The sequence below is a fragment of the Bactrocera oleae genome, chromosome 4 (assembly GCF_042242935.1).
Source record: "Bactrocera oleae isolate idBacOlea1 chromosome 4, idBacOlea1, whole genome shotgun sequence".
NCBI classification, from domain to species: domain Eukaryota; kingdom Metazoa; phylum Arthropoda; class Insecta; order Diptera; family Tephritidae; genus Bactrocera; species Bactrocera oleae.
The window spans coordinates 53,417,083-53,432,167 of record NC_091538.1 but is presented as its reverse complement, the minus strand read 5'-3'; the positions used below and the strand labels follow the sequence as shown (position 1 = coordinate 53,432,167).

At 32.7% G+C, this 15,085-nt stretch overlaps 1 protein-coding gene across 2 annotated transcripts in view; it reads right to left on the bottom strand.

Moving 5' to 3' along the window:
- Window positions 1–14,800, bottom strand: part of LOC106621310 (uro-adherence factor A) — a 135,085-nt gene extending 120,285 nt beyond the window's left edge. For both annotated transcript variants that reach the window (XM_036363233.2, XM_036363234.2), the window contains exon 1: window positions 13,514–14,800. The gene's annotated coding sequence lies outside the window, so the exon portion shown is untranslated. The remainder of the gene's footprint in view (window positions 1–13,513) is intronic.
- Between the last annotated feature and the right edge of the window lie 285 nt (window positions 14,801–15,085).

The following is a 15,085-nucleotide window of genomic DNA, read 5'->3' as shown; positions in this document are numbered from 1 at the left end:
TTTGCGGCAAACGATGTGTTTCTTCAAGGTTTAGAACTGATTAGTTTTTGGTGTCGATCGGTCAAGAACGTCAGATCTGTTGAGAACTCGATTTTTGCAAAATGGGGTGAAACCAATATCTTCCCGATTTTTAGAAAATTTTCCATTTTCTTAGCGGGAAGTTAAAAATCTTCTTGAAGTACAATGCATATAGAAAGCAAATCATACACATATAATCAAATTAATGAAATTAATTGTTTTTGTTTAATTTTATGACCATAACTATCTTTGCGGATCTTTATTACCTTTCTAGATCTCAGTAGAATACAAAAGCTTCCAGAACTATTAACTCCTCAATATTCACTCCAATATGTTTCTAATTGCAAATCGTCTAACTAAAATAATTAAACGGCGTGCACCACGTATGTAAGTACTCACGACAAAGCATCACTCAAATCAACTGTTGTTCGAAAAAATATTGCATAATTAGTTCTTGCCGACTCTTCATGCTTTCATGTTAGTATATGTAATCACCTAAGGGTTAAACAACAAAACTCATCAAAATTAACAGGAAATCTCATTCATATTTTCACACACACAGAAAATTGTTGGGACTCGTAGTATCAGCATTGCAACACTTGGAAACATGTGAAATCGGCACGCAAGATAACATTTAATGATGGTTGTACTTAAAATGGGAGTAAGTACAAGTACGTTCAGAAATACATATGAATTTTGCTTTAGGTTTGTTGGTATGTTGCAAGCATGTAACTACAAATATTACTCAACGCCTCTTTCAGTTAGATAATCTAAGCGCAGCACAGAATGGGGTAGCCAAGAATAACAGAAGTATCGCAGTACTTACTATTTACTCAGCTCACATTGTTAGATTACTGAAGAATGAATATGCATTACATATAAATATACTCACATACAACTATATGTATGCACTTTTATTGCGTTAAGTTAGTAAATATTGAATGAGAGTTTCAAAGCTAACTTAAGTCCCTGTAGTGAAAATTGGCGCGTTTTATAATTTCGTAGATCAGCACTGATGGATTACTGCATCAATTGTAATCATTACTTTAATCATTATGGTATGCTATTACTAAAAACTATTCTTATAAGGAAAACAGAATGGTTTAATAGGGGTTGCCGTGGATTGTTTCCTTATAAATCTTTCACTGACGCTAGAATGACGTCATACTAGCAATGCTCTGAGCTGTAGTGTTTCGGAAAATAAAAATTACAGTATATTGTCTAAGCAGATATAGCACAAGTTTTTACTATTTTTTACTATTACTCATATATGTATATGTAAATTTTGATATGTATCAAATTTAAAAAGATTATAAGTAGTTCTTGTAAAAAAAATATCTTAGGTCAAATAAAAATTAAATAACGTGGTTGCGGCGGTCTGACAGTCGCATCCTACCACAGTCGGCAACGGACCCATATTTTTATATTGACAAGCACTGTCAACTCGGAAGCATTCCCCAATTTATTTGGTAAATAAAATAATTTTTATAACTACAACAATCCATCGGTCAGTCGAGAGAGAGAGAGCAGTCGCTTCGAAGTAAAGAAAGAGAACATCATTGCTGATCTGCTATTTTAGTTTCTTGTGCTTTGAAATGTATTTATAGAACTTCTTGTTAACGGTTTATTGTAGTTTATTTTATGCCTGAGGCATTTATCTAAGAAAAGAATCTGACCTTGAACTTTTTTTCGGGTGATCGAGAGTTCTTGATTTAATTTTAAACGAAATAATCATTATACTAGAAGCTTTTCTGCTGAAAGGTCTGGGTATAATGTCGTTATCAAAAACAGGATTAATGAAAATTATACATAAGTAGTATACAAAAGTTGTACGACACCATTTCAATAGAGATACCTTTTGATGATGGAAAACAGTTTAAAAATAAAAATTTTTGTTTTCAGTAAATTGAAAGAAAAAATATAATATAAACGACTGTAATCAGTCGTTATTTTTAAAACCCTACTTTTCAATTATATATGTACATAAGTAATATTTTTCAAATAATTCTTTTTTTTTTTAATTTCAAATCAGAAAGATGGCAACACCATGAGAAACTTTTTTGTTTTACTAACGCTTGGAACCACTTCTACATAATTACACAGATAAAACCAATTTTTTAATTATTTCGTTTATTATTGCTTTAGGAATTGAGTAAAGGTGGCAACCACGCTTATAACATTTCATAACAACGCTTGAAATTAATACATTAAAATCTTGTAACTACAATAAATTGCAAATTTTGTGCTAGTTACTTAAATATGTAACATGTGGCAACCCTCAAAAATATTATTTTCATTCTAGAACTTCAAAATCGATTTTGTTTTACTAACGCTTTAAAACCACTTGTTATTAAACCTACAATATATAAACAAATTTCGAATTTTTTCGTTTACTAATGATTTATACGTTTTTTAATAATGGTGCCAACCACGTTTTTAAGTTTTCACAACAAGGTCTTTAAAAGCTTAAAATTAATATATTGAAGCTTTGTAACAACAATAAATTATAAATTATGTGCCTGCTTCTTAAGTATGTAACAGGTGGCAACCCTCAAAAATATTTTTTTCATTCTACAACTTCAAAAACGAGTTTGTTTTGTTAACGCTTAAAACCACCTTATTTTACCAATTACCCTTATATAACCAAAATTAGAATTATTTCCTTTACTATTGGTTTGGAAATTTAATAATGATGGCAACTACGTTTCTAAGATTTCATAACAACGCTTTATAAATAATATATTAAAGTCTTGTAACTACAAAAAATTGCAATTTTTATGCTTGTTACTTAAGTATGTAACAGGTGGCAACTCCCAAAAACATAATTTTCATTCTATAATTTAATGTAAGATTATATATAATATTTTTAGTTTATAAGTTCAATAAATATAAACAATTTGAGAATTCAAAATTATACTGTGTCGGAAAATTTATGCGAGTTGCTTAAGAGGTACATAGGTGGCAACCTCCAAAAATTATATTTTTATTATGCAACATGCATAATTTTACTGACCTTAACCTCCTTCCAGTTATAATATTTTATTAAATTCATAGCTTATTTACAACTTATTAATTAAATAAGTTAAAAAAATATGTGGCAGCATTTAGATTTTTTTTTGGTTTTACTGACCGCGACAATGTAAAAATCTAATTAAAATTGTCACTAATTTTACTTTTATTACATTTTATTTTTTTAACTTTTTTTTACCGGCAAGTACTAACCAATGTTTTTCCTACTGGGGCACTAAACAAATTAATATGCTTTTGGTTCGGATACACAGAATTGAAGCTATTGCGGAGCATGAAAGAAGACCCACAAAGTTTAGTGTACACTGCAGATTCGTGTCAGAATCTTATCAAAGCAAGAGCTGAGAAATCTCGCTGTGATAGGCATGAACACACACACACATACGCCTGCCTAGGCGCAGCCGACATGTGTGTTTGTGGCACTGCAATAAAAACGCCAAAAACAGATAGCGAGGCGAGAAGTGTCATCAAACAAAGTAGCAGCAAAAGGCGAAACAAAACCAACACAACCAATTTCAAACTCATACTCACACATGTGTGGCATGAATGTTCTACGTAGGCATATAATTGGTTATGTATGTGTATCTATATATGTGTGTGTGTTTATGTGCGTGAGTTTGCCCCAATTTCGTTGGAGTTGCAGACGCACGCTTGTATAATTGTGATATTACTGCCATATTTGTTCACATTTGAGGCTTATCACACTCAGCACTCATACAACAACAAGCGGTGGCATAACATAACAGAACATAGCACAGCATGGCATAAGATCTGGTGCCGCTTAGGGCGCTGTGCGTATGTAGATATGTATGCGAGATAGTAGGTAAGCTCCCAAGTGTACAATTTATTTATAATTTATACGCATTTGTTGTTGTATGTGTGTTTGTGTGTGTATGTGCGCAACAATGTTGCCGACGGCTATTGTCGCTAGCAGTCAGTCGGTCGACAGCATTTCGTCAAATAAAAGCAAAAATCGCAGTTAGGCAAAGCAGAAAGCAACAAAAAAGCAAAGTAACAATAACAACAACACATTCAAATCGGAAAAATATGCAGCAGACTAACTCTCGTGCCACAGTCGAATAAATAATACTGGAAAGCGTTGTGTTGCCAAAGTCGCATGCCAGCTGCAGATCGGCACCGGGAGCGTATTGCTAACATACTTACGCATACATGCATACATATTTAAAATACATACATATACATAAGCCGCTGAACTGTGCGGCATGCATGTTGTCTGCGTTGCTTTGGCCAGTTGTTGCGCCAGCTATTTTGCGATTATCATTATCATTCACGCACACATATCATACGCAAATACGCGAAAAGCTCATAAATTTCAAGCCTTGTGAGGCAGAAGAATAAATAGCGAACGTTGGCAGTTTTGTAGCTGCAACACACACGCACACACACACACACATACAAACATATAAATACCCGTGTATAAATTTGGATTTATCTCGGTGTCTTTTTGTTATTTTTGTTTGTTATTTGCTTGCATTGTTGTTGTTGTTAAAATTGTGTGCCACATTGTCATAATTTTACGCAGTTTTTCTTGTTGTTGTTGTTAGTGGCAGATATATGCATACATATATATATATATATATATATATGTACATATGCATATCAGCATATTCATAAAGCGCTCACACACATATACATATGTATGTATTTATATACAAGTATGTGTAAGTGTGTGTGCTTAAGTATTTCCTTTTGGGCCCTTTAGATACTGTGCCACTCCGGTATTTTTACGTTGACGACCAAATAAGAGTAAGAATATAAGTTGAAATGAAAAAAAAAATTAAGGAAGAGTCAAGTTCGCTTAGGACCGGACTCAAGTATGCACATACATAATGACTTAGGCGATACCCAGTTATATAATATATAATTGGAATTCCAAATATTCCAAATATAATAATTTTGAAAATACCGTAATATATTATATTATCACGCCCACTATAAGCCGATTTTGCTTTATATCTTGACAATAAGATCTGATATGCCTATTTAACATAGAGAAGCAGTCTTCGAAGTGGCGAATAAAACAAACAACTGGTATAATATCTATACATACGAAATCACACAGATGTATGCTAAGTTATAAAAAGTGTGGTTAAGAGTTCAAGTTATACGAAATAAAATGGTTTTGAAACTACCGTTACTTATAGCCACGCCCATTATAAGTTGAATTTGTCTCTTATCCTGAACAACTGATCTTATACATCCATATGTAAGTTTATAGAAGTTGTCTTCCATTGGCCTAAGTGCGATTGGATATTGGTGAATAGAACAAACAACTGGTATAAATAATGAAAACAGGTAAAATCTTATAGAGTGATGTATACATATGATATTTATAACATGTTTGAGATAGAAACTTTTCCTAAAAACTATGTACTTGAAATTACCGTTACTTTTAGGCCCGTACAAATTCTTCGCTGATGCAGATGTCTTTTCTTAACATAATCAACTACATCTATACATAGCTATTTTATATAAATACAAAAGGCGTTTTTCATTTGCTAAAACATGAGGTGTGGCGAATCGAAGAAGCAATTAGCATAAACTGGTATAATCTAATAGAAATTAAATTGCATTGGGTAGTACTACTATAGTGAGATCTTGAACAGGTATGTATATCAATTTTGATTAAAATTTAACAATTTAGACGAGATTCTTATCAGTTTACAAAATTAAGAAATGATTGTGAACTTTAAGAGTTGATTTTCGGTATCAACTTACCCTCCAGAGTGCAAGTGTATCCATGTACAATACATACTGATTTAATTTTGACTATAATCTAGCTAAGTGTCCAAGAACGTAAGAAACAACATTTAAATAACCATGGGTGCATAATATCTCTGTTAATTTATGCCTTTTCATACAACCGTTAGTTCAACAAAGCCATGAAACCTTTGTGCGATACATTACGCTCGGCTATGATAAACATTTTTGGCAAATGAGCTAAAAAACGAGCACACAGCACATTAAGCAGCAGAAAAATTTTGCCAGAGGCTCATTGACTTACTGTCCTATTATGACTTTCTTTCGGTGTCACTCATTCACCCAGTACGTGTAAGGTTGGAGGTGGGGAGCAGCAGTAACGTTAATTTCACGCAAATATACTAACATTTACATACATTCATATATGGTTTGGTTATAAATATATGACTATGTGTGCTAAGGTAAAACTGAACTTTAATAGAACTCTGCTTGGCCTAGGTTCACAAAACGGTTAAAAGTTGTAAAGTGGCGCCGCACTGATGGACACCATAGTGAGTGAATGCGTATTTTTGTTTGGAAGTATTTCTCTACGTACGAAGTTAATACCCATAATTGATATAACAAGGATCATGCAAGAATATATATTTTCAAAAAATTGTTCTGTAGTATACGATACTGACCACTATTGTATTAGCTATTGACGCTTAAATAGCATGGGATTCAAATATTTTGTAATAGTAACAGAAAAAAGTCTAAAATACTATAATTTCTAAAGCTTTTCATAAAAAACTGGTAGTGTAGGGCTTGGTTTATATTATTAGGAACCCAACGTTTACACTCTTCCCGCTGAACCGACCGAGGGGCGCAATCCGTATACGTGCGGAATTATTCGATTTATGAAAGGCAAGAGAGTTTTTAAGCGTCGAGCTCAGCTACCGAAAAAAAAACTATAGAGCCGAGATATTAAATTTAACGTCAGACAAGAAATAAGAACTAAATACTGTTCCATTCAGGATTTTTACTAAGAATATTATGCCGAGTATTTCCTTACGACTACTGAGTGAAGGTGCAAGACCATCAGTAAGCTCCAGTAAAGAAATTTCCGTAAATGGACGCAAAGCGCATTTATTAGCGTCAGGTCTAAGAACTGGTAGTTACATTAAAGTAAAAGTGTATGCTTGTATGAAAAGCATTTTCATTTCACGCCTTAGGCAATGGTGCAATTTTTAATTGTTCAGATCGGACTACTATATCATATAGCTGCCCTACAATCTGAACGATCGGCATTAAGTGCCTTTAAAGAAAGCCTCTTGATTTGACGAGATGTTTCCACATAATTCGGCAAGGTTTATTGTTTAAGGCAATGGTGTAAGGAATTTTTTTTTTGTGCAGAGTGTTAAAGCTTCGTTTTGTTTTTGTTCCTTATCTTCATTTATCAAATATTTGCACAATGCAATTCCAACTACTATCAACCATAACCCAGGCGTGGTTATTCATTGTCAATGTGATTCAATAGAAATTCCATAGAAAACAAAAGCAAAAACCAAAGGGCGCCTCAAAGCTTATCAGAAATAATTAATTTCAAAGAATTACCAAAGTATTTTATGTGTAATGCAAGCACATTAGTAAAATTAATTAAATAACGAATGACAATTGCTATTAATCAAAGCAGCAAAAACGAGTAACAAAAAAAAAATACAAAATAAAAACAAAGGAAACGTCATCAAAATTAGCAAGTAAATGCCATTAGGTTGGTAGGTAGGCGTTTAGAATATCAGGAGCAGATACTTTGGTAGATTAGTAGAAATACTAGTGGGGTTCACAATTATATTGGGTTCACAATGTATTTAAAAAATATCATAAGTTTTGCTTTGACTCAGTTCTTACTTCGTTCCATTTTAACTGACGATTTCATATTTTTATTTTAGTGACGATTGGACATAGTTAAAGGGCGTTCCACAAGTTTAGGTTTTTAATACAGAGCTCAAATATCCCTGAGATTCCAAATTTTGCTATACAATCGAACCGTTTAGACAGAAAAACCTCTTACGAGAAATGATAGTTGAAAAAAATCAGTTATTTGACTTTTGAGGAACAACCTAAAACCGGTAATCGATTAAACAATGTAATTAATGGTATGTGAAATATAGGTGAGCTCCAACTATTTTTTTTTGTAGTAAATTGATAAGCAGTCGAGTAGCTGAGTACCATACGATTGCAAAATTGTGGTGAAAATAACAAAAACACAAACAAACATATAACTGTAAATGAATGCTTATCGATTTCGTAATTCACCTAAAGAGCTCTCAACTCAGAACAACTGCGATAAATGAATGAATGTGAGTATGAGAATGGGTTAGTAACCACGTTGGTGTGGGGCTGAGGGCTTAAGGGATTACCACACACGTTTTTTTAGTTATACACATATCTACCTACACACATATTTATTTATTTACACTTATCTATAAAACTATTGTTTCAATATGAACTCTATCAGCAGTCAACAATATCTACTTGAACCACACTTTATCGGGGAAAAAAATGTTTAGCTTGCTGTCTCTTATAATGTAAATATGTTTGTTTGTATGAATCAACCGCTGTGACGTTTCAAGTGCCGATGACAGCCAAATATGAAATTATTAACTATAACACTGCGTACAGTGACAATGAAAAGTATGACGCCAAAGATGACGATGATGATGATCAGGCAAATAAAACAACAAAAATCAAGAGAAGCAATTAAAATTACAGCAACAAATGCGTTGTACATTATGTGTAAGTGTGTGAATGTTGTGAATGAGGCGATCATTAAGGCAATTGACAAGTTCACAATCACCATACAATTTACTTCTCGACTCCACAAACACATATAATATATACACACATATTAATACAGGCGAGTATATTTATTCACACACTTTCTCGCGCACTACCAAGCCCACGAGGGTCCACTTTCGTTATAGAGTGGGAAAAAAAGGAAATTATAAGTTTTTATTTTCATAACAAGCATTGTTCAGACGCATGTTTTTGTTGTAACAAGCAATTATTGAAAATAAAAATGAATGCATGAATGAGTTGGTGGGCAGGCGGAAAGGCGAAAAGTTAAATATGCGTGTATACGTATGTAAATTATAGACCTCTGTGGCAACTTGCATGGACTAAAGGGTGTGTCAATGGGAATTATTGTTGTTGTTAGTTATGAAAGAAAAAGTGATATATTACAAGAAAAGAAGTGTTTGTGGATAAAATATATGAGAAAATAAAAATTATTTCAACAATACCAGATTTATTGTTAAACATATCTTGATATATTAGGTTTACCAGGAAGTTTGTAACACCCAAAAGAACATGTCGTATATATGAATTGTTAGCATGATGAACTAAGGAGATTTAGCTTCTGACAGCTTCTACAATAACCATTATATGGTGTGCCCAGTCTGCTGGCATATCTACCAATTAGATGCGACCTGTTAGCACTACTAAGCACTACTACTAGAGTTCTAATGTCATTCCTTTTGAATTTTAATAGTCGTCATGTTCAGCCCATGTTCAATTTATGCCACATTTGCCTAACTCAGCTATATTTATAACATGTTTGTCGATTAAATATCTACAAGTGGCCAGAGATATATAAATACCCTTGTTTTCAGAGTCTTATTGTAGGGTGGTGCCTGCCCTAGCTAGTTCGTCAGCTACATAGTTAACAGGAATATCACTATGTCCTGGAACCCATTGCAGGTATCAACGTGAAATCAGATGCTAGACCCACCAAGAGACTAAGGCATTTTTTCACTATCTTTGATGAAAACCGAAGATACTTTAGAGATTTCCATGCCGCTTGGCTATCTGTATATATAAATATATTTCTTGTTGTGAACACACCGTTTGTCAGAACAAGAAGGCTTTCCTTAATTACTGTGATCTCCGCACTGCAGTGGCCTGGTAGTCGGAATACGATTTTGGTAATATATAATTTAGCTGAAAAGATACCACCTACAACACGATTATTTAGTTTGGACCTATTTGTATAGATACTTATCCCTGTAACCTGTCGACCTCACCCCTTTCCCATTGTTCTCTTGTAAGGAAGGCAATATTGGTTACCGAGTTTAAGTTTAATTCTATAGGGCGGTTTAGCTAAATAAATAATTTTTTTTTAAGTAAAACTAGTTATGATAGTAAGTCTTGGACAAGCAGATCTCAACTATTTGATCCAATCTTATTTGGCATTCACTTAGCTGTTATGATGTACCATAAAGTTATTAGTTAGCAAGCACACTACTAGACTATGCTAAAGACAGTCTCTGGATCAAAAAACTACTGTCAAATATATCAGTAAACTGCCTTTTTAAAGAGTTACTTTAAAGTGATGGACCGCTAAATTTTTTAGTACACTTAAAAGTAACTTGGCGGAGAGCCCTCATAAGTTTATGGTACAAAATTGCAATTATATCATACTTTGTGATAAATAAAAATTCAATAATCCCTATTTGGAAACCCTTTACACGTGAATAATGTCAATGCACTTTAAACATTTGCAAGCAATCATAAAAGTAAAAGCATATCTATACATATATGCATTTATGTATCTAATAAATATGTAAGTACATATGTATTTGTTGTTATGTATTACTAACTACTAGTAAAAGCATGCGCAAAAATAAACGCACGTGATTCAGTTTACAACAATCGTGTTTTGGGGGTAAAGAAGTAGGTGGTTAAAGTTACTTTTCCTAGGCTTTGAGAATATTTATACAAGCATACATATATTTTTAAATAATATGGCTTTAATTTAGGCAACACCATGACTTTTCAACTCTTATTTAACTTAATAAAAAACAGTTTAACTTATTTCGCATCAGCAATCTGGTGATACGGAAAGTAGTTGCAAACAACTCAAGTTCTGAAAACCCCAGACACAAATATTATATTTCACACGTATTTAAATATACATATTTTGAACCTTTGGAAAAATACTAAAAAATCCCAAAAATCTAATTTCTTTAAGCCAAAAAAAAAACCCTAACAAATTGTTAAACTCGACTTAATTGAATAAAATATGGCGGAAAATACCTGACAGGTTTAATGAATAAGGGCACGAAGGTTGCGTTAGCTGTTTGAGAATTTGAAGGCGGTACCTGAAGTAATGAAAGCGTAAAATACCAGCACCCGCACCATTAGAGGAAACAGATGTTGCATTTAGAATATTTTTGAAGAGTGAAAGCAGCTGGCTTTCGAACACTTGTGGGAACTACAAGGGAGAAATATACACATATACATACATACAATGTATATTTGATGTCTATATAAAAATATCGATACGTGAAATATGTTGAAGTAGAAAAAATTAAAAAATAATAAACGAAATTATTAATGCTTGATATTGCAACATTTCATAAAAATTTAATGAATAGAACAAGTAAAAGTCCAAAATATCCAATTTCAGATTTTATTTAGTAATTGGGTATGTCAAGTTAAGGCTTAATCTTAATGTATTATATTAGATTATGCCAGCTAATGTGATTGATGCCAGTTGTTTGTTCTATTCACCAATTTTCATATCCAGATAAATCGAATAAAGCAGTAATGACTTTTTTTGTTTAATTTGAAGATTTTAAAACAAAAATTAACGCATTAGTTCCGCTCACTCTCAGCATATAGTTTGCTAAAGATGCACAGACGCCAGTACAACAATAAAATAGTTAGTTAGTCGCTTGCATTTGCTGATTGTTGACTTCAATAATAGTAGACGTCTACCGTTAATTAAATTTCACATTGCTTGATGATTTTCTAAAATTAGCTAATTATAGGTTTGGCGCTAGCTTAATGAGCAACTGTCTAATGGCCGCCAGGTATGAGTAGTTTCAATTTTATTTGCGAATTCAATGTCAAGTAGTGTGAAGGACATAATTTTGTAATATACAATACAACAATAAGGTATGAGCGACTACAGTAAAAAAGTTAAACGGTGAAAAATACCGCGAGCAAATTCGCTGTAACATCAAGTGAATCATATCAAATTAAAATATGAAATTAAGTAAATGTAATTAATAACATTTTTAATAGAAAATAACTAAGAAAGGGATTGCAATCGATTCCTTAAAACATGAATAGTAGTCAATTAAATAACAAATCAATATTTTTACTTTGAAGGAGGAAAAAAAATAGTAAACTAGACCCACATAATAAAATAAAAGTGGAATATTACTTTTAGCGACACACCTAGTGTGAGCCGATTTTTGATATATTACATTTGAGAATATTACATTTAAGAAGCCTGTAACTTAAGAACTATTTGAGATATCGATTTAAAATTTTACTATGTTATTTTTGAAGGGATAGCCTATCGAAATATGTCAACAAAATGCGAAAAAACTCTTTAGTTATAAAAAGTCAGTTGTTGTTTAATTCAAAAAACACACTGCAATAAAGAAAATGGTTTTGAAAAGATTGAACAAATAGAAATAAAAGAGGTGACATTGAAAATTTTGCATTAACCAAAATTTCATATAAATAACGGCCACTAAATTATTGTCTTCTATAAAAACATTAGTGTTAAAAAAAGAGTAAAAGTTCAAAATTGACTATTTAGGAATCCCAGTTTGTACATAAAGAAATCAATAATGATCTAAAAAGCTATTAACCTTTTTAAAGCAACTTTGTAAGTTGCAACTTATATAGTAATTTTCTTGAATCTATTAAAAAAACACCAAACAAAAAAACGGGAACTATAGCTGCATCGGAGCTTTAATACTTGTATACTTCACATGTGCATTTTTTATAGCGTAAAAGAGTATAAAAATATATCTATATTGAGTCTGATCGGTCAGTTTGTATGACAGCTATATGCTATTGTAGTTCGATCTGAATTATCTGTTCGGAGATTAAAGCGAAACTTTGGACAATAATATACGCCAAATTTCGTGAAGATACATTATCAAATAAAAAAATTTTCCAAGCAAGGATCTGAGTTTGATTCATGACCTTGTATGGTACTATATTCTATAATGATCCGATATTGGCAATTTTGACAAATGCACAGCTACTTGCGAAGAAAATTGCCTGTGCAAAATTTATGATCGATATCTTAAAAACTGAGACATGGCTGAATCCACTCAGCTCTTCATGCTGATCATTTATATATATATTTTTTTTCCTTCTGGCTTTTACTAACTTCGTGGCAAACTTAATATACCCTATTCAAGGTATAATAAAACATTGTATTACATCGTAATAATCACACAATAATTGAAATATTCCTCTTATCTAAACTGAAACTTAGCAGTTAACGATGGGTAGTTACATTCGAGTACTTTAGAAAAAATTTATTTTTAAAAATTTCAAAATTTTTAACTGTCTTAATCAAAATACAATATCGAAGAAAATTTAACCATTTCGCCCTTAAAAAATATGCTTCGTAGTACAAAGCAGTTTTTGTTCCATATTTCCACAATTTTCCTACTTGTTTTATAACTAATGACTTTTTTAAAACCGAAAGTGTGAAAATTCTAAATGCATTATAGAATTTTACTTATTGCCATTTGCTAAATTGTATTATTATTTTAAAATTAAATTTTTACCATCTCCAATCAATCATTTATTCATATTTATCCAACTTTTAGCTTTTGCTTTCTTCGAATAGCGCAAAGCTTATTTGAGTTTTAGTATATTATTTTAATTTGTAGTACTATCTTATCACCGAAGTATAATTAAAATCATAATAAAAATTATCTTTGCATATATTTACCTCAAAAATACCGATGGTGTGAGTTAAAATGTGCTTATTAATGAATTTTCTGCCAAACTTGCTTTTCTTCGTAATAATTTCTTAAAATGCACTTGTATAATTATAATTAGAATAATATTTCTATCTTTTATAATCACTTAAGCATATTTGCATTTATCGCGTATTTCAGCAATATTTATATAAATATGTCCATTTGCAGAATATTTTCTTTGCAATAAATTCTCGCTTATCGTTCACAATTCAACACTTTCACAATTTAGCACAAATTTCTGCAACAATTCAGCACTTCATAAGCACATTTGCCCACAAATACATAATTTCCATTTTATACACACTTCATTTGCGACTTGATAAGCGCATACAATGGCAGCTCGTTACTTGAGCTGACGGCCTTTGGCTTGAGGCCCTGGGGTCTCGCCACCAACAAGCACAGAAATCCAAAAGGGTGAATATGCACGATAATTAACTTTTTTCGTTGTTGTTCACTTGATTTTGATGAATTGTAATGAATTTATTCGCGTACGCGTTGTAAGTAGTTTTTTCGTTTTTGCTTTTTCGATGTTTTTATGCCCTTTTGAGTTTACTTTTTTGCTGTGTAATAAATAATAAATTCAACAACTGCAACGCAAAGTGAAGCACAACGAATTGTCGACACAAAACGAACACACCGACACTTACATATTACATATGCAGCCCGAAAAGGGGGAGGGTAACGCGGCACTACGTACAAAGTGCAATGGCAGCGCAGCGACCAGCTGATGTTTATTATTTATTGTATGCGCTACACTTGAGTATGTTTGTATGTATGTATACAAGTCAAGGGGGTCTGACCGGTCGTTAATTACTAGCGTTTGCCGGCAAAATATGCAACAATTGCAGAAATGCTGGACGCCGTGAGTACTACGACTCCACTGCTAACTGGCAGCTGTGGCATCGATAACTGCCACGACTTCGCGACAGGTGACAGCTGTCAATATTTGCCTCTACAACGCACACTTGCGATTAACTTTTGCTCACGCACATTTGTTACTGCACAATTTGCTTTCTTTCTAATAGTATTTCTAATAAATATGTTCTTTCAAATTAAATACACCGAAATTTAAAGAACGTTCGTAGCGAGAGAATGAGACATATGCGCACGCACTTGATTATCGTTTAAATTATAGTTGGTGAAAATATATCAAAAATTACATTTGATTGTTAGAAAAATTGAATAAAAATTATAAAACCGAGCGACGAGAAGCGAAGTTATTTGACACAACATCCAAACTAAACGAACAAACGACGAATACTGAACTCGCTGCTGCTGGCCAAATGCTACGCCAGTTACTTGCCTCGACTCCAGTGGCAAAGGCAAACCAGCAGCGGTGCATTGAGAGCGCATGCATTGCGTAGCGGCAGAGAGCGTCTTCCGGTGTGGTGTTTGATCAGAGAATTTTAGAAGAAGAAATCCATTTACGTTCTCTGGTTTAATAGTGTTGAGCCAGAGAACGTAGAAAAACTTATTATACGTTCTCTGCTTGAACGGTATGCGTTGAAAAGGAACGGAGAAGAGCGGATGAGTTCAGATAG